The sequence below is a fragment of the Amblyomma maculatum genome, chromosome 3, assembly GCF_055883805.1.
Source record: "Amblyomma maculatum isolate TAMU_Amacu chromosome 3, ASM5588380v1, whole genome shotgun sequence".
Taxonomy (NCBI): Eukaryota; Metazoa; Arthropoda; class Arachnida; order Ixodida; family Ixodidae; genus Amblyomma; species Amblyomma maculatum.
Genome location: NC_139346.1, coordinates 58,609,229 through 58,634,566, shown reverse-complemented (window position 1 = coordinate 58,634,566; position 25,338 = coordinate 58,609,229). Strand labels below are relative to the sequence as shown.

At 45.9% G+C, this 25,338-nt stretch overlaps 1 long non-coding RNA gene across 1 annotated transcript; it reads left to right on the top strand.

Moving 5' to 3' along the window:
- Nucleotides 1-420: 420 nt before the first annotated feature.
- Nucleotides 421-13,613, top strand: LOC146194827 (uncharacterized). Its single transcript, XR_014705484.1, has 3 exons — nucleotides 421-478; nucleotides 2,582-2,784; nucleotides 13,123-13,613. It is a non-coding gene; the product is annotated as an uncharacterized LOC146194827 (long non-coding RNA).
- The last annotated feature ends 11,725 nt before the right edge of the window (nucleotides 13,614-25,338 follow it).

Here is a 25,338-nt window from a genome sequence, read left to right as displayed (position 1 = left end):
ACTGAGAAGCTTAGCTCAATAATTTTCAACAAACTTGCTTCAAATCCTCATTTCAGGGTGACTGAAATATTCCACTCGATTGAGCACTATTGTATGAAAGAATTTTCGTTGGTATGCTAAAAGTGAGCAAACTATTCGTAGTAGAACACAGCATTCACAAAATACAACTTGAACAGGTTTGGGTGTTAGAAACAAAACAGCTAGGCGCCTCTCTAGGGCGACGACGAGCTTCGCTGCTGGCACAGAGCCCTACATAGATGAGCAGCCGCAGAGCGCATTTATGCTGCTGCTGCTGCTGCTGCTGCTGCTGCTGAAAAGGCGATTACTAAAAAGCTCGAAGGATGACGCGACAATCGCTTAGCCGGCATGACGGCGGCAGTCGTATTTTGTTTCAAAGAGGGCGCTCCGTCGTTCGCTCGGCTCGACGTTCGGTGGCACCGCGCACGGAAAATGCTTCTTTCTTCAAGAAATATTCCACGTAAGTTTTCAAATTTTTTCATTCAGATTTCATAAAGCGTTTGTGTATATTGGAGCAAAATATTAGCCTCTTAGATTGAGCATTTTTTAAATTACAAGCATTGTCTTACATTTCATTGTTGCTGCAGGCTGCGTCAGCCATGTGCTAGGGAGATTTGTCTTCTTTTAGTATATTTCTTACGTTGTTAACTTTTCAAAAGTGGTTCTCAAGTGTGCGCGACTTGATGCCGATCATTTTGCAGCTTATTTCAAGTTAAACCGTTACTGTTTTGCAGGGTACTGATTTTCTAAAGTAAACAACTGCGTGGCATCGTAGCCCTAAAAGCCAACTTCTGGTATTCACGGCGTTACAGTGGCTGGAACGGCGTATAGCCGTTGCGTGGCTCGGCCGCTCGGGTTCCCTCGGGTGACCTCGAGCGGAGTCAGCGGAGTCTGGGCAAAAGCATATTTTCTCGTGTCTGGTGCGATAAAACGCTAACCGCATGAGTCGCGCGGCAGCACGATGCGCAGTGCGCTGAGGACCGCTAAAGCATTGCCGCTCGGCGCTGTCGCCCAGATTCTGGGTTTTTAGAAAATCGCTCATGATGCTGGAACCAGCTCGCGAGGCAGCCAATCGCAAAAGGCTTCGGGGTACTCACCTTAGTTGTTTCTTTATTTTTGTTTTTGTTTTTGCATGCAAAGTTTGTTTCCCTAGTCCGGTATGAGCGAAAATCCTGCAGACGCTCATTTCGTCTGATCCGTGCATATATGAGCGCATCGAGACGGTTTAGTAAAAGCTTGGTAGGGTAGTATTGCAAAACAAAAAATGCTAGTGTGGCTAGATATTGCTAATTTGGAAAGTTGCAGAAAAACGCCACTGCTTTAAATCATGTCTGCATCGCAGTTTAGTAGCACGGCGCTGCGCTGGGACCATTTTTTTTTTGTGGGGGGGGGGGGGGGCGGGGTTAGGGGCTTGACGCTTTTCAAGAAATTTCATCAGTGTTGCTGTTTAGTGCAAGAAACTGGATATAGCGTAACTACTCATTTACCAAACGAGGAGGCGGCGCTAACAAAGCAAGACTGAAAACGCGTCTCTGTCGCTGAGGTCTTTCGCTCTGTGCGATGTGCAGCAGCGACAGGCGTTGGCGTCGTCGTCGCGCGATGCATCGCCAGGAATTGTCGCCTATTTTTATCTTTATGTATCGTTGCTTCAGTTGCAATAGATCAGTTGCAAAACCTACACGTCAGCTTCCTGGTGCGGCAGACATTCCTGCACATTGGCGGCATAGACTTTGGGGTAATAGTTGGGCACAGTGCTAGCACATCGCCTGACGGGTAGGGTAATTCCCGTACCTCTTGCCCATTCGTCACAGTATTATTCGCGTGCGCATTGTCGCCCCACTATTACCCTCTCCGGTTAGTGTCCCTTTTCTAAATTTTCTTCACCCCTAGGGTGACAGTGCGCCCCCCCCCCTTTATTCCAGCGTTAAGAATGCCCAAAAACCTTTCTCTGACAATGGCCTGTGCGTGGGGAACTGCATCCAAAGCAGCTTGGACTGTGGTAGATGCATGTACTGCACCTAACTATTATCCCTGAATCAGGTTCTGTCGCCACTGTGCACGAATTCCTGCCTCACAGGGAAGCCGACTTGTAGGTTTTGCAACTGGTCTGTTATAGCATCTCCAGCAGGGCCGGAGCATTAAGGGTGAGCGCTGGGTGGGCTCAGGCAATTTCAGTTCCAGGCCGGGTTCGGGTTTGTAGCATGAGGCCCGGGTCGGGCTCAAAATTTATGCCCGTGCACACCTCTAGTCGCGTCGGTTGTGTAGCACACGTTTGGCGCCCGTGCCTGCTTTTAATTTTGTCCTTCGCACCATGACACTTTGCTCCAGCATCAAGACTGCATGAAACATCAGTATGCATTTTCCGGTCGTTATGCTAACTGATCGCCCCACCGCCCTGGCACAGCTATGTTATACCATGTGTAACATAGAGTTGCAATTATCCATTTTTTGAGACAGCTTTGAATTGAAATTATAGATTAAGTAAACAGAGAAGAGCCGTGGTATGCTGTTATCACGATTTAGAGGCATCGATTTAATGGAGACTTTCTTTCCTTGCATTTAGGGCTCTTTGCTCTATAACGCCCGCAGTCCAGCTGCTCCACTTGTATCATCGCACTGCTTTTGCACAAGCAATCATCTGCCCTCAAAGGGGTGCTGCCTGAATGTGAGGCAGACAGCATCGTCAACATTTTGGTGCTGCAAACCTGTCAACAACTGTGGGAGCCTTGCCATGAAACATGCTGTGTGTAAGGAAACATTGCCTCGGTAGGTATGACACATTGCCTTTGTTTTGCATTATATAAAGGCTTTAAATGCTCTGCTGGCGTTTTGCTATATGATTGCATGCTATATGACTTTTTCTGGCTTTTTAGCTCAAGGCTTACTTGTTTAGAAGTCTTGCCCACCAGTATGCAGAAAATAATATCCTCCATGTCCCTGGCAGTGCTTTAATAGCTGGTGCTATATTTCATTGCTTTATTTCAACAGTATGTGACTATTTCAAGTTGAGGCATGATTGAGTGAACCTGTGGTGTAATAGCACAATAACAGACATAGCTTGTGAACTGAAGTTGTAGTTGTCATTTGCGTAACACGGGAGTGCAGGTGCTTTAAGTGATGGAATATTTAGCATACTTGATTATGCTTGCATTACAAGAATTCGCAGGAAGCCTGTATTGAGGTTGCAGAGAAGAAAGCCATTCAGTATTGCTCAGGTTATTTGCCTTCCACTCTCCCTTCATTACTGCTGCCTGCACTGTATGTATTTGTTCATACAGGCATGCAGTTACTGACTGCTTGTACATTTCTGGTTGCCTAGACTGGCTTCAGCCATGTAGATGTAATATTACTTTGATCTAAACCAGGCTATTTACTTTGCTCAAAGTGACAATTTTAAATAATTTTCTCCCCAAGCCATTGAGATTCGCCATTAGCTCCCAACTCGCTTTATTCGCAGCTGCAATGAATTTATTCTGTAACCCTAGAGCAAGACATTTGCAGAAAGATCATCATGCAATACTCGTTCAAATTTTGTAAATTTTAGAGAACATTGTTTGTTTTTGCATATGCTTCTGTGTTCGAAAAACAGAGCAGACTTGCTTACAGTGCAGGAGGGGTGAGCTGAAAGACAAAAGGAAATTATTAGTGCAGCTGCTCATTCAGCCGTGCATTCCTTGTGCATTTATTGCTCTTATATATGTGCACCTTTGCCTGCATGCTTGCCAGGGCTTTCCCCATAATGGGTGGCAGTGATCGTGCCGCCTACCTCTCAGGGGGGCTGCCCTTTTCTAACTACCTGCTCACAACCAACTCACCTCCTGGGCTTCAAATTTGTCATACTCAAGGACGATTTTCTGTGTTTGATGCTACCAGTGACGCCATTTAAGATACGCAGTGTGCATCATTGGTACATTAGTTTCATTTCGAGATGTTGTCACCCCTTATATTCCTTACTCATATTTCTTTTTCTACATCCCCTTGCAAGTGCCAAACGAAATAAGACGTATAAAACTGCCAAACTCCCGCAGTCTCTGAATGCTATGTCAACAACAAAAAAACTTTTGCATGTCTTAATAAAAGTAGAAATGATCCCCCGATGTTCTTTTTTATTGTCATATCTAGTCAGACGGTTTAGTGAACTGCCACATGACCAAGCAAATTGCAACTGTAAGTGCACTGAGGAGTCATGCGTTAGAGCAAGCATATGGATCTTGTGTTGCTTAGCTGCTTAACTCCAAATATCCTCCTTTGTCAGACAAGATATTTTTTTAGAAAACTGGATGAGCCAGAAGAAAGCAGATTGGATTCTTAGCTGCATTGTTACTTGTTACACGTGTGTTCCACCCCTGTATACATGAACTCGGCAGAATTGCGTCGAGTACGTCTGTCGAGTGAAAAATCAGTTGTGGGGTTCATGTATACACAGTCGGGTCGAGTAAAATAGGCGGCGGAGCGGGTCGCGTTAACTCGATTTCAGGGGGTAGGTTAATTCGCTTGACCCGCTTATCTAAAGGCATGTAGACGCAGTCCAGTCAGGGAGTCTAGTTATGCATGTAGACGCTGTCCAGTCAGGGAGTATAGTTATGGGGAATTCTGGGATAGGAAAAAGCCTCTGGAGCGGCGACGAGCGTCACTCGAAATGAATGCTTTTTAGCACTCATCAACGATAAAAAATAATCGAAGCTCTCGATAGTAAAAGTCAATGGGATCAAATACGAGTAAGAACTTGCACAATAACTTCGAATCTCGATGCTACGCTCTGCTACGATACTTACTCACTAGAAAGCGAGTTCATGTAGACAGCCGTGTCGAGAATGATGACCTTGCTTACTCAACGCTGATTCAACCCGTTCTGTCGAGTCCATGTATACAAGGTTATTGTACTTGTAATTTAGGTGAACTCTCAGTTCGTGTATTTCACATTAAATTTGAGCGATATGTGTGCTTTTTTGCGTCTGTGCTGTTTTGTTCTGCAAACAATACTATTTCTCCAGACACAACCTTATTTTTAATTTGAGTACAAAATATTGTCCATTTTTGAAAAAAAAAAATAATTTGTGAGGCTGTTAAGGAATTTTGATTTTGAAATATATTCACAAAATATCAACATTTTATAGATACTGAAATATAAAATGTGTGCGAAAAAACTTTTCAGCTCAGGATTAAACTGGTTTTTCAAGGAACTTGTCATAGGGTGGAAGTGAAAAATCACTGTCATGCTAGATGTATCGTTTTTTTATGATCCCAAAGTCACATCATGCATTGCATTTTAAGGTGTGCTTAAGCAATGAAATAATATTTGTCCTCAGATATTCAGGTAGATTAGTATTCTCTATACCAACAACTACTATGAATTGGTTTGAAGAAATCAGATGCCCGAGCACCACACCTGGTACCTGTACATAAAATCACCCAGGTATGCCTAACTGAATATAATCTTGAACGTGGAAGGTTGCCGATGGTATGGCCATATGATTAACTGCGATGAGGGAAAATGCATACCTGGTAGGCTGCTAGCTGATAAGGAAGTACGATATCATTGTACTCAGATCTAGCATAAAATTTTCCTGCCTATGCAAAGTAAATTTCTAGTACTTGCTCAATTGCTCATTGCAGGCTGACTGTAATAATTTTAGCTGAACAAGCATGCACTGTATGATTACTAGAACTTCTTGTTGGGCTTGTTCGTGTTTATTATAAACTGAAGGCGCCAAAACAATACACGCACACAAGAAAAGAACGGGACAGAGTTCCACTCACAACTCATTTATTGTGCAGAACAAGTACATATATATCTCACTGCCTGCACATGCGCAAGGAACACATTCAGCTACATCACATTCAGCATCTTGTAGTTTAAGATAAGCTATGTTCAAGAATGGCTTCTCAGAGAAAGAGGCTATGGTATGAGGCATGGGCTTCTTGAACATATCTTAAATTACATGACGCTGAATGGGTTCCTTGCGCATATGCCGGCAGTGAGATATATATGTACTTTATTCTGCACAATAAATCAGTTTTGAATGGCGCTCTGTCCCGTTCTTCTTTTCTTGTTTGTGTGCATGTTGTTCTGGTGTCTTTCATTTATAATGAGCACTGTATGAAAACTATTCCTTGGTACATTACAAGTAAGGCAATTGTTTATAGTAGAATGCAGCAAGCAATAAAGCTGTGAAAACTAAAAAGCTGGAACTTGAAATGGTACTGTTATCTTGAGAATATTGCCACACCGCTGACCATCTTCTGGCGCCACCAAGTGGCCGAATGTCTTGGCACGTGGCTAAGCGTCATCCTCGTCTCTCTCTCGAGTTTTCGCTTAATTAAAAAGGGCCAGCTCGGTTGTTGTGCTGCTTGCTACGTGTGTTGGTGACATTTGGTGGATTGTGCAGGATAAGATCCCATGTACGTTGCCCCCGAAGACGTCAGTGACGCTGCTCATCAACGCGTGGACGCGACTCCTATCCATAAAGCCAGCCGTCGCCTGCGAGGCCTACAACCTGAGTTTGAACCGCTGTCCACCCCGCTACGAACCATGACATCCACGACGAGCAGCCAGACAAGCCAGCCTTCCAGCAACGCCCCACCGTTCGTCCTTCTCGCACCGCGATCACCGCCATCATTTCATGGTGACCGGTTAGAGGATGTGGAAGACTGGTTGACCAGTTTTGACCGTGTGGCTGCATTTAACCAATGGGACGACGAGCGGAAGCTAATGAATGTGTACTTCGCGCTGCAAGACTCGGCCAAGACGTGGTTCGAGAACCACGAGGCGTCCTTTGTCAACTGGGCAGCCTTTCGCCGTGAGTTACTTACAACATTCAGGTCAAGTGCACGCAAAGAAAATGCAGAGATTGCAATCCGTTCAAGGTCTCAACAGTCAAATGAGAGTGTGGCCATGTTTGTCGAGGACATGATGCGGCTTTTCAATCGGGCCGACCCTACCATGCCTGAGGCAACGAAGGTACGGCACCTCATGCGCGGGGTGAAGGAGCAGTTGTTCGCTGGCCTCATTCGCGACCCCCCAAGAACTGTCGCTGATTTCGCGAGAGAAGCTACCAGCATGGAACGTTCCCTGCAGGAACGGAGTACCCAATACGGCCGCCAGGCAAGCGTAGCGGCCACACCCTGCTGCTCGTCCGTGCCAGCAGCCAGCGGCGAGGCATTGCGGGAGCTTGTGAGGAGCATTGTACGCGAAGAGCTGCAAAACCTCCACTTGAATGCTCCTTCTGCAAATAATTATTCTACCGTGGACGTCATCCGTGATGAAATTCGGCGAGCGGTGCAGCCACCACCACCACCAGCACCACAACCGGAGCCATGCATCATGACTTATAGTGATGTCTTACGTAGACCTGCTCCCGAGCCAAATCCATTCCGTCCCGTTGTCGGACCACCGCCTCGCTACATGCGCCCCGTCGAGCAGCAACAAGATCTGCGCCCCGTCGAGCCACAGCAATACCAGCGTCCTGCTATCAGCAAGGCGCACTTGTGGCGCACGCCCAACAGACGGCCGCTCTGTTATCACTGCGGCGAACGTGGTCACATTCTTCGCAATTGCCCATACCGGAGAATAGGCCTGAGAGGATTTCCACCAAACGCGCCTCGACCCCGCTATGGCGAAAGACCACAGGAGATTGAGGAGTACCTGGCTGCTAACGAGATGCAGCCAACGTCACCACAACGGCGGTCGCGATCGACATCTCCGAAGCGTTTTGCTTCGCCCACTCGGTACTCTTCCTCTGGGCAATTCAGAGGCACGTCCCCTCACCGGGAAAACTAAACACGGCGACCTCCGGGGGTGGGGCCGCCGCTACGTTTCAGATTAAACAGCCTCCACCCGACGATTTGACGCGACGGCCCGAGCGGCGACGACCCGATCCGATAAACTTACCGACGTGCTGCGAACGCATTGTTTCCGGGGAAATTTTTGTAACCGCCGACAGTTGTGATGTGACCGCACTTGTGGATACCGGCGCCGATTTCTCCGTCATGAGCAGCCAGCTAGCCACGGCACTCCGTAAGGTTCTGACGCCTTGGTCTGGGCCAATGATGCGTACCGCCGGTGGTCATGTAATGACGCCGATTGGCATGTGCACTTGCCGCATAGAGATCTGCGGTTTTACTTTCACTGGCACATTTGCCGTATTACAAGAGTGCTGCAAAGATCTGATTCTCGGCATGGATTTTCTTCAAGAGTATGGTGCGGTTATAGACCTTCGGGAGCAGCTCATGGTATCGTTTTCAACCAAGCGAGCCGTTGATAGCAACACGGACTTCCGGAAAACGATGTTGCGCGTCTGTGACGACCACATAACGATCCCTCCGCGTGCGAGCAAGTTCGTCACAGTCGAATGTGATCATAGCATCGGCACGAGTGGCATTGCTGAAGCTAACATGTCACTGCTTCTAACTCGACAAGTTTGTGTAGCTCGGGGCCTTGTCGAACTTGTCCGTGGCCAAGCCAACGTGCTAGTGACAAACTTCACATGTGAACCCCAACATTTGACGGCGAACACGGCGGTCGCTTATTTTGAAGAACTTGGAGAATGTACAGGCCAGTACGCTTTAACCAACACGTCAGACCCCGACAATGCGACGCCTACAGCCATTCAGACTGATGTGGACCCGCACCTCTCGCCCAGTGAGAAACGCTGCATAGATAATCTTGTCAATTCGTTCCGAGATTGTTTTGCATCAACCTCCAAGGTCCGACAGACGCCACTAACGAAGCACCGAATTATAGTTGCCGATGACCAACGTCCACTATGTCAGCGTCCTTACCGGGTGTCTTCAAAAGAACGTGATGCCATCCGCCGCCAAGTAACAGAAATGCTCCAGGACTACGTTATCCAACCGTCGACGAGCCCCTGGTCTTCGCCTGTTGTCCTCGTCGCAAAGAAGGATGGAACCTTGAGGTTTTGCGTGGATTACAGACGCCTCAACAACGTCACGAAAAAGGATGTGTACCCCCTGCCACGCATAGACGATTCCCTCGATCGCCTTCGCCATGCCACTTACTTTTCGTCCCTTGACCTCCGCAGTGGATATTGGCAAATAGAAGTTGACGAGCGAGACCGTGAGAAGACCGCTTTTATTACGCCAGACGGTTTGTATGAATTTAAAGTGCTCCCGTTTGGCCTGTGTTCGGCCCCTGCCACATTTCAGCGAATGATGGACACTGTACTCTCTGGTCTGAAGTGGCAGTCATGCCTCGTATATCTCGACGACGTTGTGATTTTCTCGGACACGTTCGACGAGCACCTGAAACGTTTGCGCGCTGTCTTCGAGGCCATCCGATCTGCCGGTCTCTCTCTAAAACCTGAAAAATGCCACTTTGCTTTTAACGAGCTGAAATTTCTCGGCCACATTGTCAGCGCTCGTGGTGTTAGCCCAGACCCAGAGAAGACGGCCGCTGTCTCTTCATTCCCTAAACCAGTGGATAAACGAAGCTTGCGTCGATTTCTCGACCTCTGCGCGTATTATCGTCGCTTTGTTAACAATTTCTCCAAGATCGCTGAGCCTCTGACCCGCCTGACAAAAGACGCCGAGCCGTTCTTTTGGGGCCCCGACCAGGAAAACGCTTTCACGGAACTCAAGTCCCGTCTCCAAAGTACGCCAATACTTGGCCACTTCGACGAAGAGGCCGACACGGAACTGCACACGGATGCCAGTAACGTAGGCCTCGGTGCGGTCCTTGTTCAGTGGCAGGACGGTGCAGAACGTGTCATTGCTTACGCCAGTCGCACTTTGTCCCGTTCCGAAGTTAATTATTCAACTACCGAAAAGGAGTGTCTCGCTGTTGTGTGGGCAGTCATGAAATTTCGTCCGTATTTGTACGGTCGTCCGTTTCGTGTCGTGAGCGACCACCACTCTCTGTGTTGGCTGGCAAACCTGAAAGATCCATCGGGTCGGCTTGCTCGATGGAGCCTTCGGTTGCAAGAATTTGACGTTACAATCGTGCACAAGTCCGGCAAGAAACACAGTGATGCTGACTGTTTGTCCCGCGCCCCTACTCCCTGCCACGCGGACGGCTCCGACGACGATTCCGTTTTCCTTGGCGTTATCGCGACGTCTACCTTATCCCAAAAGCAGCGGGCTGACTCTGAACTTTTGCCCCTCATTGAATACCTCGAAGGAACCGTGTCATCTCCTCCTCAGCTCTTCAGGCGCGGAGTGTCGTCATTTTGCCTGCGTGATGGTGTGCTCTACAAGAAGAACTACGGTCCAACAGAAACTGCTTATCTGCTTGTAGTACCCACAACGCTACATGACGAAGTTCTTCGTGCGTGCCACGATGACCTTTCTTCCGGCCATCTCGGGTTTTCTCGCACATTGGCACGGATACGCCGAAAGTACTACTGGCCCAGGCTAGCTGCCATTGTGCACCGCTACGTCCGTACCTGCCGTGAGTGCCAGCGGCGGAAAACACCACCCATTAAACCAGCTGGGCTCTTACAGCGTATCGATCCCCCGAAATTCCCATTTCAACAGGTCGGCATGGACTTACTGGGCCCATTTCCGAAGTCCTCCATGGGTAACAGGTATATAGCGGTTGCCACTGACTACCTTAGCCGCTACTGTGAGACCAAGGCCATTCCACGTGGTACCGCAGATGAAGTTGCGCATTTCTTCATTCACAGCATTGTACTCCGTCATGGTGCGCCAACAGTCGTCTTAACTGACAGAGGAACCTCGTTTACGTCGGCACTCACTAGTGAGGTACTTCGACTCAGTGGCACCACCCACCGCAAGACAACAGCCTATCATCCTCAAACTAATGGACTGACTGAGCGGCTTAACAAGACAATTGCCGATATGATTTCTATGTATGTAGACGATGATCATGGGAACTGGGACCGAATTCTGCCGTACATCACGTTCGCATACAACACTGCACTCCAGGAAACAACACGCTTCACTCCATTTCATTTGGTTCATGGACGCGAACCCTTGACTATGCTGGATGCCATGCTTCTTCCAGATTCTGCTCCCTCCACTGCCGTGGGGGCTGACCAATTTATTCGTGACGCAGAAGCTGCACGCCAGCTTGCCCGACAGCGAATTCGGCACCAACAAGTACACAATGCCCAGCGCTACAACCTGCGACACCGAGAGGTGACTTACACGCCCGGCGACCAAGTCTGGGTATGGAGCCCAATACGGTTGCGAGGGCGCTCTGAAAAGCTTCTGCGGCGATACTTTGGACCTTACGAGGTGCTCCGCCGCCTCAGCGCGGTGAACTACGAGGTGCTACCACAAGGCACTGTACGCTCCTCTCGGCAGCCGAAATCTGAAATAGTTCACGTTGCCCGAATGAAGCCCTATTACAATCGGTAAACCAATTCAGGATCCAAACCAGCGCCAGAGACTTTCCCGTATAACTTGCCCCGCTTTTCGACTATTCCCCTACGCTTGCGGCATCGGGTCGATGCCCCTTGGAAGGGGGGCAATGCCACACCGCTGACCATCTTCTGGCGCCACCAAGTGGCCGAATGTCTTGGCACGTGGCTAAGCGTCATCCTCGTCTCTCTCTCGAGTTTTCGCTTAATTAAAAAGGGCCAGCTCGGTTGTTGTGCTGCTTGCTACGTGTGTTGGTGACAATATTATATGTGTGCGCAGCCTAGAGAATATCTGCGATGTACACATCTCTCTCAGCTGATTGAAGATAGCTTGATCGATTCTGTCAGGGCAATCATTTCTTCAATCTGGCTGCAGTAATGTATGCGTGCCTGTAACTGGTGTACTCCAGAAAAATATTCTTTAATGTGTTCTTTAATATCCAGTTTGCATGCTTAGTAATTCATATTGTCTATTGCAGGAATGTTTAAGAAGTTTTTAAAAATTGAACGTTCTGGAGCCTGAACCGTCATATTTTCAGGAAATGTAATTCTATATGCACACTAAGCATCCACCTGAAGTTATCGGTTTGCCGGAAGCAGGTTTTTTATTCCAAATATCTTTCTTTTGTATCTGGAATGGATATTATTTTGCATATATGTTTATTATCCCTACGTTGTAAGATGCTGCATGCCCTTGCAGGCCCAGAAACCTGTCGCAAAGTGCTCTAAAAGAAGAATGTGTGGCAATAGGCCTTCAATATATACAGTAGAACCCCTTTATAGTAAAGCCACTGAGGCCAGCGAAAATATTTACTATATTATGGTCTTTACTGTATCAGTGGTCTGTGATGGCATGGTCCTGAAAGTGCTGTCTAGTAGTTAAATAGGCACTTACTGAACACGTCTTGTTGCTTAATGAAAAAAAAAAACCTGAATACCTTCCATCTCGCTTTTATCATCTCTTTGTGTGATTTTTTAATTATAAAATGTCTCTACATCTTGTGGAAGTGCCTCTGAAGCATGAAGACGTGATTACGAATGCAACCAAGTTCGATTTCATGTAAAAACTAAAGCCTTGCATGAACAGTGTGTCTCTTTTTGCTCTTTCTGTCTTTTAAAAGGCAATAAATGGTAATTCGCATGGCACTCAAGTGCTGTAAGACCTTACTCGCTGCACCTCCACTTTCTGCCACCACTGCCTCATGATTTGCATTGCAGATTGCAGTGAATGTGGACCCATTTCTTTCCCTTCCCTATTTCGTGCTGCACGTTTACTCCTTTACTTTCTGAATGGAACACGCCGCCTGCTTGCTATGTTTGTAGACAGCTTTACTTTTTTCTTCTTCGCGCTGCGCGCTTTCCCTCACGGCTCCAAGGCTTCTGTAAAGTAGGCTTCTTCTGACTGCTGCTACGGCTAGTAGTAAAGCCACCTAAACGAACACTCGGGGTTATTGTTCTGTTTTCAAATACAAAAAGTCTTGGCCTCGCGACTCTAGGTAGTGCGCGGGAGTCGTCGCCATGGCCAGAAGCACTTTAACCGTTTTTTACCAAAAACATCTTCACTATAAAGGGGAAAAAGGTACAGTTGCCTATGGAAGATGAACTGGGACTTCAGTTTCACTTTACTATATAAGGCTTTACTATAGCGGGGTTCTGTATTTTGTACTCAATCGTATAGAGCACCCAGACTTCAAATATGTGTTTGAATAAGTGTTGAGAAGGTGAGTTTAAATCTTATAGTGATATATGCTTGTCTTCTGTGCAGATGTCATTTGTAACACCCACGGGCCAATCTCCTCAACAAACTGTTCCTGAATGGTTGTTTCCTGCGGTGTGCCCAGCTTACTACCTGGGCCATGTGCTTCCCCCGCCCCCTCAACCTCATCACTTGATCCATTGACCCTTCACTGCCAACTATCATGCTCAACACAGTCCACTGCCATTTTCCATCCATGGTGGACACTGCCCTGGAGTGCACCCATGCTCAGCCTCCTATTCCTGCAACACCTCTTGCACTACAAGGCTATAGTGCATCAACCCTGCTCAACATGTCCAGCCCCTTCCATCATGAGCAATGCACACTGCACCCCATCACCTCTACCTGAACTACCTGGTCATGTGCTGCTTAGTGCCCTGTTTCCAATTACACCTACTAGCATCTCCCATATTAGCCCTGTACCGAATGCCTCCTGCACTGAATTTTGGCCCTCTGATGTCCTTGTGGCATGTACATGTATATGAGCTCTCAATAAAATGCTTTCGGAAAATATTTTGCTTACCTCATTTAATTGCATGGTTTTTATGGCTCCTTACGAAGATGACATGCAAGGTGGTATTGGGAAATGACTGCATAAGAAAGCCACAATTGTCAGAGTGACAATTAAGCAAATGGCAGCAGTAAGGGCAAGGGTGAAATAACTGCATGGCTAAAGGTGGCCTAACAGTGGCAGCGCCAGTGCCACGTGTGCCGATGAATACTTGTTGCATGCCAATAAATACCAATATGTGATACTAGCGGCACGGCCGGTTTATTGCCAGTGCAAAATGTGCCAATGGATACTAGTGGCATGCCAATACGTGACACAAGGGGCACGGCCAGCTGATAGCCTATGTTGGCAGTGCCAAGACTGGTGCAATGTTGGCATATAAGCCGGACCAATATATAAAAATGTAGTAATTTCTCAAAAAGCCAGTGTTACGCCAATGTTGGTACCAATTTTTGTCGACGTTGGGCCGGGGTTGGTGCGATGTTGGTGTGCTGCCTGAGGTGTCATTCGCGTAAAATAAATGAATATATTAATAAAATAAATCAGTCCATCTATCAGCGGCAATATAATGTGAAGCTCAATGGCAGTACGAAATTCCGTGGCTTAATACCAATTTACACGAGACGGAACTTAGTTCCTCTTCTTTACTGCTAGTTAATATTGGGGCTCTATATCTTAACCAGCCATTGCCAATATCGAACGTGAAAAAAAAATCTTGCAGCGTTCGAATAGACGCTGCAAAGCCCCTTCTTCTGATATGAAACAAAATATATAAGTATGAAGCTGTTAATATTATATCTTTGTCAAGGCCGTAAATCATGTGGAGTTTCTGGGAGCATGCTTCGGCACCTCTAGCCACCCCTAAAGCTACGCGGCACTAAACAGTGATGATATAAAATGCAAAAAATGCCTTAACAATTACGTGAGAAAATAAAATGCCCCAAAAAGGGATATTTTATTTGACAGCACAAAAGTAATAAAGATAAAGTTTAAGAACTTTCTAACAACAAAAGCAATGGAAAAGAAATTACAGAAGCCAAGACCAGCCAAAATACGTTTTTTGCAATCCTGAATTTCGAAATCAGTCGAAATGGCAGCAAACGGAAGAGTCGAGTTAGATATATCGATGTTTTGTATTTCTCTTGTTGGTATAGTAAAGCATTTTTTTTTAAATTGTACTAGCAACCTAAAACAAGATGGAAGCGTTCATCATACATAACATTTTGTACCTTCAAGGTCACTATTGGCGAGGCTATACACTCAGCCGGCAGTACGCTCGTTTACCGGGCTCCAACCGAGTGCGTTTTTCAGCAAATACACTGCATTTACGCCGTTTAACGTTCACAGAGTGCACATATGTCGGGTGGCACTCACAGTAAGCATCCGCGCCTTTTGCACCTGAAAGAAATATTAGCTTTTTCTTCTATGTTTGTTTTCGGAACTAGATTTACCAAAAACGCCTACCAGGCTATAGTTACTAAGAGAAATAACTATTTCGCAGAGCGTTACAGCGCGAAGCACGTGGCAATGAAATCTTCTAGGTCATTTTGAAACATGACTACAGCCGCAATGCTGTTAGTGCTCTTTACAGAAATTGGTTTTGAATGGGCTTTCCACTCCAAGCATTGGCCAGGACCAAATATGCGACTGTTAGAAAGGGAGAAAAATCCCAGGAGCAACTTTTGCCGGCCTACCTGAGATGAGTTCGAATTCTTTAGTACGGTTTTCAAACAATTTTTTTTTAACCCTAGCGACACCACTGGACTCACTTCAGAGGCCATCGGGAAATATGATAATGTTCGTTCAACAACATATTATGTTTGTGCTAGCTCATTTCTTTCTAACTGCCTACTCATAGAAGCCTCTTTTCAGCTTTAAATATAGGATAAAGGTAATTGTACGAGTTTATGCTAGCAACGCATGCTGCGAGTAGGATCAAGAAAAAAGGTTCGCTGCTAGCATTGAGTCAGAACTGCTTCAAGGAGAAATACAATACGAAGGATGGCTGTCATCATGTAATTACTTTGCTTGTCTAAATGATTTTAAAGGTTTTCCAGTAATGGCCTCCATTATGCAGGTAGGCCCACTTGGGTACGCTACTATCCGCATATAGATTGTGGCATTCTTGGGAGGCGAGTAGGTCAGTTAGAATGGCAAACTGCATAGAAGCAGCATCCTCAAAACTCCGTAATAGCCAGATAAAGTGGAGGGGCAAGGATTTGGTAATAATTAGTATTCGTTGTACAAAGTGCAGGCCAGAATACAATAGAGTTCTTCATTTTGCCTCAGTTTATATCAGTTTGTTACAACTAAACAAAAGGACCGTTCTTTTGAACTTAAAATACACTAACTGAAAGTAATCTCCGTTAGTACTCGAAAACGCTTAAACGAAGTTTGGAATGTAACCCCGCAGCGAATACCTCCATGTAAAGAGCTCGTTTTGAGTTCTTTTTTTCTAATCCTATTCGGGGCATTATGAAATTTCCGCCACAGGAAGAGAAAGAAATTACATTCAGCGACATTTATTATGAGTAATTTAAAGACATATGCACCATGTACAAGCCACTGTAATATTCAACGCACACGTGAACAGATGAGCGTTTTGAGAGGGAGATAGATGCGGATCTCGCAAAAGCTTCTCCACAATGCATATCAGTTCCGATTTCACAATTTCACATGTTACCTGTTCTTTGTTCTTTTTATACTAAAGATCCTTTTAAGATGAGTGGAAGAGTGCTTACAAGTCAGGCAGTGGGTGGTCTTCAAGATTGTTTTCTTAATGAGAAGTTTTTAGGTTCTCGACGGGCTCTCTTAACTTATCATATACAGGCATCTCTCATTCTGGCCGAGATATATTTTTCCACAGTTTCGAGAAATTTCGTAGACTACGCCTCCTGTGCACTCGACAAAAGGCCACCCGTGATTCTTGCCGCGGTTATGCTACTGGGGCCAGATCCCGCGACGGTTCCGTTCGGGAACTGGTTCCTTTCGCCGCTCCTAATTGGTTGCTGCGTCACGTCCGGCGTGACCCCCAAAACTTCCGGAGGCGGCTCCACGTTTTTCGCCTACGTCACGGAGCGGCACGGGGCGGGGCCACCGCTCCGAAAGGAACCGTTTTGCCGGCCGGCGCAGGAACCGCGACTAGTTGGTCTGCTTCGAGATGGAACCGCTCTGCGTTCGCTGTGGCGCCTCATGGCCGTAGTCGAGCGACGGCGCGCGCCGCGCAGCTGCTTGAGTACGGCCGTGGTATCCTTTTTTTGTGTGTGTGTGTGTGTTTTTTTGGGGGGGCAGCGCTTTGCGGGTTTAGTAAACTGACGCAGTAAAAAAAAAAGAAAAACGAGACAACGCCTTCTACATGTCTCGGGAGGTTTTGCGGCAACACTAGCTGGCTAAGGCTGCATGCCGATCGCGAAGCGAAGTGGGGACGAAGGGGTATGTCGGGCTGCCGTCAGAAGCAAAGGTGCTCTACGCGCTTCGATCGCTACTTTGCGATCGGGAGCTCTCAGCCAACAGCAGTGCGACCATTTGAATCCGGCAGTCGTAGAGACAAATAATTCGCGTCCGTAAGTGCGGGCTGAGTTTTCCCTCCTTCTACATCAACGGAAGGGGAGCAGACGGTGGCTGACTGGGTCGAGTGAAGTCGGATTCCATGTGTCATCGGCTGCGTCCTACATTGACATTGCGACATTCACGGAAAGGTCGCGCATACTCACGGCGCTTGAGCGGCCGATAAGGCTACGGACGCTGCCCCGCTACATAGGCAGGCGCGGACGCGCCGGCGCGGTGCCGGTATCAAGCAGCTCGTTCGTACTCGCAACGGCGGCAGCAACTCCTCCGTCAAAGAGCTAGCGTGATTCGGACTGCATACTACGGGCGTTGTAGACATCGTTATTAGGATATTTGCCACTCTGTGCGAAAGGCAGAACTTACAAAAACTTCACAGCGAGCGAGAAAGCAGACGACGCCGCCGCGCGCGCAACACCATCTAGCGGCGAAGAAAGGTACTCATGAGCCAAAATAATTGCTTGGCAGTTGTTAAAGGATTCTTCTAAGAATATTTCAGTCTATTATTCACTAGTTTGCATCACTATGTAATTATTAGATTTATTTCGTGCTTAACACCACTTTGGTACAAGTATTTGGTACCAGAAAAAGCCACATGCTCGTGATGGACGTTGGATGGACACGCCTACGATCTGGGGCCATCGCTGATTGGTCGCTGTCTTTCCCGTCTTCGCCGTGAGGTGGCGCCCGCTGCCTTGCTGACGTCAAATTGACGTCATCTTGAAAGAGAACGGTTCCCGAAAGGAACCTCCGCTGGATACGGCCCCTGGTTTGCATTTAGATTGCTTGTTCTCCACAGATTTGACAGCTTTTGAGGAGCTGAAAACACAAAAATCAGGTGGTACAGTTGCGCTACCTGTTCTAAGTTGTGTGACTGCGTGATTGTAAGGTATTATGCTACCTTCTCCGTACGCTGTGCGTGGACTTGACATTTTTGCTCCTCGGTGTGCATCTTTTTCAGGAGACCTTCAGTGATCTAAATAAAATCTGCTGAGGATATCTTGTACTGCACAGTCTAAAGGCTTTATGCTCGAGCGCGTCTGTGATTACATGCGGGCAAGTTTTGCAGAGCACGCTCTTGACGCCCACGGGGCAATGGCTCCCTTAACAGGGTTTGAGGGGGCGGTGTTGGAAGGCAGAAATGTTTTTTTTGGCGGACGGTTCGTAGCCCGAGCAGACACCGCCATCCCTAACACGGAGCCGGATATCTGAAAACCTAAATGCCCCGTTGAATGAAGGTAGTTCGTGGGTTAGCTTTAGAGCCTTCATCACCATTTCAAATGTACTCAATACCTTTTTTGTCGCCTATCCGACTGTCAGCAGGTCCCAATTTAACTCATCTAAAAAATCATTCGCAAAGCGAAATACCTTGTGTGTTTTCTTTTCTGAGAAGGACAACGTATAGAGACTATTGAATTAAGCAAACGCTAGGTCACTAAGGGCTAGAGAAATGTAGCTGCAAATGCATACGCCCTGCTGTTGCAAGTGCGGTGTCTCCTAAAACTTGATGTAAGGTGATTAAAGGAAAGGTTACAAGCTCTATAAAACCTTGAACTGGAACTACAGTTACATTTTGGAAGGCAATGCAGCAAAAGCTGTCAATTGAGCAGATGAACGCATTCAAGGGTTAGCTTTTGGCAAAATTTAAAGAAGATTTTTAATATCGACATGTAAGAGCTTGTCAATGACATTGCTAGAAAATAGAATAGATAGTTACAAGTGTTAATTAGAAACAGATCCTTGATCGTCCACGGGTAAAAGCTTAGACTTTTCGTTGTCCGAAACAAGTTACAGGGCGCTGCCATGTTCCAGATGTAGATACAATTCTGCTTGTTCCTTTTCATTTGCAATCGTTTCTATTCATGAAACGACATATCCAATTTCCCACATTGCTTTCGCAAATACTACCATTGCTGCGTCTATTCTCAGCGCAGTGTCGAATAAGGTCGTCTTGCACGATGAGTTCGTAAAAATATATTTATTTAAATGATCGTGCTGTGATACAATATTTCAAGTGTAAAACGTTCTTCAGGCGCTTTATGAACTTCTTTAGACCGTTTTGAGGTAGCTAATAATGACAAACTACGCAGCAGAGTTCAGTACAAGAACAGAGTTTTATTGGGTTCTACATAACAAATAAACCAACGCATCTCAGCGCACTCACGAAACTGGGCAAAACAAATATCCCTAACCATATTCTCAAAACTCCAACGATGCTTTTGTCAGATCATTGACTAGTTTTATGATTGACGAAAAGGAGAACTGGCTGTGCGCGTCGTTCATTCTATTTTGAAAATTCTTATATTATTGATCTCAGGGAGGTAAACGCTGTCACTAAGGGTCACAAAACCACACATCAAGAGCAAAGCCTACGTTAAGGTACTATAGTTAAGTATGTCGAGGAAGTGAGCGCTTCGCAATGCTTCTCGGAGATTATCACAACTGACATGTTGTGCGAAGGATGCATGCACAGGCTGGCAAGAAGTATGGTTCTAACTGATCTATCGATCCAGAAAGGTGGCGCTCCCTAGATGGTAAGAACTTGAATGTTGGATCCGATAGTGCACAGAAAAATGAAATAAAACTTTCATCATGCCTTGGCTTTAGTTCTTACTTGTATAATTCCTGATATTCACAAAAACCATTACTCGGCATGTATTTTTCGTTATGGGAGAATTCCGGTTCTATTGAAACCTGGGATTCACTAAAAATGCAGATAATGAAGAGTGGATAGCAATACTGTAATAAAATGGATGGAAAGTTTTCAATGCCTGGTTTGTAATTTTTATTTCCACGCTTGTTTGATTGTGCAGCGGCCATTATTGACGACAACAAATATAATTTTGTGGTTGCAGAACATGTTGCCCTTGCCGTGACATTGATTCAGATATAAAATAAATAATAATATTAATAATTGGTCCACAGGAAGGGAAAGGCGCAGTATTTGTCACACTTGCTCTGTGGACACCTGAACCGCACCGTAAGGGAAGGGAGGAAGGATGGAGTAAAAGTGGACAGAGAGAAAGGGGAGCCGTAGTGGAGGGCTTCAGAGTGATATCGACCACGACCACCTGGGGATTTTTAACGTGCCTCGACACGGTGGTGTATGATATAAAAGGCATCAAAGTTAGGCTAGAAGCTTTGGATGGCCAGAAGTATTCCTGATATTCACAAAAATCATTAATCGGCATGTATCGCAGCGCCTCTGAGGCGCTGCGATAAGAGTGCGCACGAAAAAATGGCTCGGTGGCGAGACGCCAACAAAACGCGCCCTCGCTGATGAAAAGCGATATGCGCACGCGAACGAGATAACGGTTATTGAATACAAGGGGCAGAGGCATGATGAGCAAGACGGAATTAAGCGCCTTCGTGGAACATTACCGTGAGCTGTTTTCGAGCAAAGCACCAAGTGAAGAAGGGTTTAGAGATAACTTTTTGCCTCTGATGCCAATATTAGGCAAATAAGTTACTGAAGAGTTAGAGAACGAAATAAGTGTGGAGGAAATAGAAAAGACCGTTGATGAATTGAATGTCGGAAAGTCCCCGGGTCCAGACGGTTTGAGTGCGGCCTTTTACAAGAGCCTTAAAAGTGAGTAATCTATCATGCTCTATAGGGTTTTCAAGGAGTGCTTTGATGTGGGTATCTGCCACCGTCGTTTAGCAACGCGCATACGGTCTTGGTTCCCAAGACTGATGAGCAAGCCATGCTTTTAAAAGTTACAAGCTATAGACCGATGACGTTAACAAATGTTGATTATAAAATTCTGATGAAGGTGTTAGCTAAGAGATTGCAATACATTATAAAAATAATTTTGGACCTCATCAAACATGTGGAATAAAAACCAGAACCATATTTAATAATATTCATGAAGCGCGTAGTGTGTTCGAGTGCTGCGATGCTCTAAACAGGAGAGTGGCCATTGTTCAAGTTGATTTCGAAAAAGCATTTGATCGTGTGTCTCATGAAATATTGTACTCTTTGTTGGAACATATTGGTGTCGGTGCCGTTGTATTGAAAGGAGTTAAAATGGCTTATGCATGTTGTTCTACACGCCTTATGATTAACAAAGTGTTATCTGAAAGAATTGATGTTAAAGCATCTGTGCGGCAGGGATGTCCACTGTCTCCTCTCCTCTTTGCTATATATTTGGAACCATTGTGTAGAATGGTAATTGCTAACGAATACATCCGTGGTTTTAAGCTGGGAGTACGTGAAGTGAAAATATTGGCATACGCTGATGATGTGGCGGTTTTTTGTGAAGATCGCGAAAGCGTTTCGGAAGCTTTGAAAGTAACACAAAGGTATTGGAGGCAGACTAGTAGTGCTGTTAATTTAAAGAAAAGTCTCGGAGTCTGGCACGGGGAATGGGAAGAGGAACCGGAAATTTTTGTGTAGTAAGATGGGCTACAAAGCCCGGAGTTTATTTGGGAGTCCCATTGGACAAATACGGGGAAAATACGAATTACTGAAATGTAAAAGCGGAAGAATTACGGGAAAGGACGAAAGGATGGATGAGACGTAACCTCTCTATTTCCGCCCGTGCGACCGTATACAATACCTTTTTGGTGGCAAGAATAATGTATTTACTTCAAGTATTGTATTGTGCTCGAAGCAATGTACAAAAGGTTCCATCGTGTATTTGCGGTCTTCATTTGGTCGTCCAACTGGGAACGAATTAGCAGAGATAATCTCTTTCGGCGAGTTAAAGACGGAGGGTTGTGTCTAATGCATATATATGTGCGGCAGATGGTTTTAAGGTTTTCTTTCCTACGTGACCAAAAAGATGCATTCCCGAGAACCTTTATGCGAATCATGCTATCCAGTGCAATTCCAGAGTTTATATAGTCTCTTCATGCTCTGCTCGGGGATACACTGTGTCACGCTTCCTGCGACAAGTGGTGTGGTCGTTCAAGTTTTTGCGCGTAGGTACTCTGTAGAGCATTTAGCGACGGTAATACTTAAGCGACTGTACAAGGATGTTATTTCACAATTGTTCCCAGCTCCATTGTACAGAACCTTGTACTGTGAAGGCCCAGGGAAAGATGTGCTCAAACGTGTTAAAAACATGACTGTTGCACAGGGCGTAAAAACGTTCTTTTTTAAATTGTGTACAGGAACCCTCCCAGTCAAAACATGGATGGAAGAAAAGGGCCTTTTTGTACCTTGGGGCTCAAACTGTCTGCTATGTAGGAAACCTGAAACAGTTGAGCACGTGTTCCTGGATTGTTGGGATGCGGTGTTTTACTGGGATATGTGTTACAAAGGACACTTAAAAAAGACCTGCCATTGACGCCACGTGGAATTTGGTACTTGACAACTGTTAATGATGATTTTCAGTATGACCTCATCATGCTATTTGGCCTTCACAGTATTTGGAGGAGTAGGATGGCTTATAGACACTGTGATGTCGATGCACGATCTGTATGTGATTATTTTGTTGAACAAGTGTATAAACTAAAAGAAATTTTGAAGCAGCAAGACGCTGCGGAGGAGGTCTTGAGTCTGATGGGCGCACTTGTGGTAATGAAAGTCCATTAGACACGGTTGTCAGCCAAGGTGTATGGCAACCGCGATCTTTTACTAATGTATTTGTACCAATTCATACAATAAAGAAAAAAAAAACACGGTGGTGCAGTGGTAAGACGCCCGACTACTGCCCGGAGTTCCCGGGTTCGATCCCGACCGCGGCGGCTGCATTTCGATGGAGGCGAAACGAAGAGGCGTCGTGTGCTGTGCGATGTTAGAGCACGTTAATGATATATAAGTGCATTTTTAGTTTCTTATACACCGCGGCACATGGGTCTTGCTTCAACTCTAGCGGCACAAGGATTTCAGACAATCGGTTTATATGCGGGCTTCTACGCCCTCAGTCAAGGAGACTGAGCGGTCGCCATCTGCAGAAAATTCCCGGTCTTCGGGCTCAGCCGCAGTACGGTAAAGTCTTATGGCTGAAATATCTTATGAAGAGAAATGGAAAAGTTTTAAACACCCATTGCTAAACATCATCATAATCATAATTTAAACGTCTTAAAATAACAACAGCCGGCTATCCCTACGCCTATGTCGGAGTATTTCACAACCTGATTTCTTGTCTTACTGCAGTAGCGTGGGCAATTAAAATAGAATAAAGATAGCGTTGACTAGCCCGCATCACCAAAAACACAACGGCCTGAAATTAAGCCAAACTAAAAAACTGCTGCTCGTCTGTTTTGGCATTTGTAATACGGCTTCATGGCGACGAACTCTTTCCTGATTTTAGAATCGTCGCAGTCATAGTACTAGCAGTCTACGTAATCCAATGGTGGTAACCATGCACGATTAATGTTAGAAGAAAGCGGCTCACCACTAAAGAAGGCGTCTAAGAGCAACGGAGTTTTTGGCTGGAGGCTGGCTGTCACAGAAAATGCGGCAGTCGTCAACAAATTTCCCGTCCCAGATACATTTCCTGCTAGTGTGTTTTTACTTTGCACTTTGCAAATTGTTTGCCACTTTAGTAGGTCCTGTCTTCTGCAAGGATACACAGCCTTCTACCTGTAGATGCCCTGCTAAAATCAAAAGTAGACAAAAAAGAAAAAAAAATGAAATTAAATAGAAAAAGTAAATATCAAAAAATAAACAAAATTAGTGCGGCTTCCTAAAGGTGTAGAACCAATTGGAGAACTTGGCGGGATGACCGCATTTCACAGTAGGGAAGGAATGCAGAATACTTTGATAGGCTTGGTGCATATGTCTAGAGTGCAACCAATTGGAGTGTTTGTCGACAGTCGACTTCAGACCTTCATGCTAAAGGTGAACAGCAAAGTTTAGGAGAACATTCGAGACAACTTAACGATATGTTGCAGATTTCCACTCACCTAAAACAAGGAAGGCGCAGAGAGTGACGATGACCGTTACAGCTTTTCCTTTCGTCTTGTCTCCTTCACACGAAAGGGGATCTTAAGAAAACAGGATGTCTGAAAATTTGATTTGCTGTTGAGTTCTCACGAGGAAAGAACAAGCAAGAGTTGCTAGTGCTACCAGAAGATTTATTCTTTTGAATCGGGTAATTCATTGAGGACATGGAATAAACGATAAATTGACGTGATTGGAGTGAGCTTTAGGCAAAGTAGTTGTAGGTGTTCTAGTGTGCATTAATTGCTATAATAAAGAAGTATTCACAACATACCTGTGTTCTGAAGGCATCAGCCTTAACTAAGTAAAAAGGGAGGGCACGCAAGCCGCAACTAGCAGTGGCAAGCCAACAGGACCGGTAGTGGGAACTTCCTTTACTCCAAAATCACAAAAAATATTGGCAACCAGGCTTCCCGTTTAAACGTCAAAAAAAAAAAAACGAAAACGCAGCAGGCAACAGCGATGAGGGGAAGCGAATAATTACACTAGAAAAAGAGATCAAGGAAAAATATGCGAACCGAACTCTCACGCCCAGTCTAAGATCAGCGCCGGAACTAACTCGAAGGTAAAACGCTTGAAGCGTGAACGCTTGAAACACTTGAAAACATTTCTACAGCATCCTTCTATCGGGTTCCGTACGGCTACAGGTTGTTGGCGCGCTTCAAACGCTTGCGCTTCAGCGGCAGAGGGCCCCGAGGCCGGATACTCCCTAAGTACATGACGCAGCACCCACGAGTGTTGCGGAAAAGAAAGCAAACGGGGCAGCACATAAAGGCAAATGCTTTAAAGATGTGGAAAAATTTCCTGGTCCCTTATGTCTACAAGTCAACTTTGTCTTCCCGTTGAAGGCGGGAGGGGATACATGGCTGTCCTGAAGGAAAGCGGGGACGGAGAAGTTTCCAAGGATGCGGCGCTGAGCATCATTAGGCGCACTGGGTGCTAGCACAACGACTCCGGTGCTGCTCCTGATGACCGGCGACCACGGCTTCCGCTGCTTGCAATGCGTGTCACAATATACGCTCCACCCAAATTTAGCCTCCTCAGCGAGGAGCCGATGAGGGCGATCGTGGTGCAGGACGTCGGCACTACGGCCAGGGAACGGGTTTCAATATTATACTGCATTTATTAAATGGTTTTGATGTTAGTCATGTACAAATCCACGCTGTTTGCGGGAAAATGTATAAGAATTAGTTCAGTTTCAGTTCAGTCGTCCAGTCGTGTCCGACTCTTCGTGACCCTATGGACCATGTCACGCCAC